Raw genomic sequence first — 221 nt, 5'->3', positions numbered from 1 at the left:
CACTCAGGAGCCACCATTAGCAACGTATCTGTCGCATATACTGTAATAGCTGCAACATTCATTAAGGTTCGTTAGCAATATTGCAAAGTGTGTGCTTGTATTTTGTATCTTTTTATGAGCAATTATCCTTTGGAGATGAAGATGAAAAAAATAATAATAAATGAATAGAAATAGATAAAAACATGAACAGATGCAAAGTTAGGTGACATATTTATGAAGAA

The 221-nt window shown here is 31.7% G+C and overlaps 1 protein-coding gene across 1 annotated transcript in view; it reads left to right on the top strand.

Annotated features, from left to right (window-relative positions):
* LOC119585977 (zwei Ig domain protein zig-8-like) overlaps positions 1-221 on the top strand; it is a 37,271-nt gene that overhangs the window by 24,637 nt on the left and 12,413 nt on the right. The window lies entirely within an intron of this gene.

The sequence above is a fragment of the Penaeus monodon genome, chromosome 20 (assembly GCF_015228065.2).
Source record: "Penaeus monodon isolate SGIC_2016 chromosome 20, NSTDA_Pmon_1, whole genome shotgun sequence".
NCBI classification, from domain to species: Eukaryota; Metazoa; Arthropoda; class Malacostraca; order Decapoda; family Penaeidae; genus Penaeus; species Penaeus monodon.
Note: the sequence above shows the minus strand (reverse complement) of the source record. Positions and strands in the feature narration are given on the sequence as shown.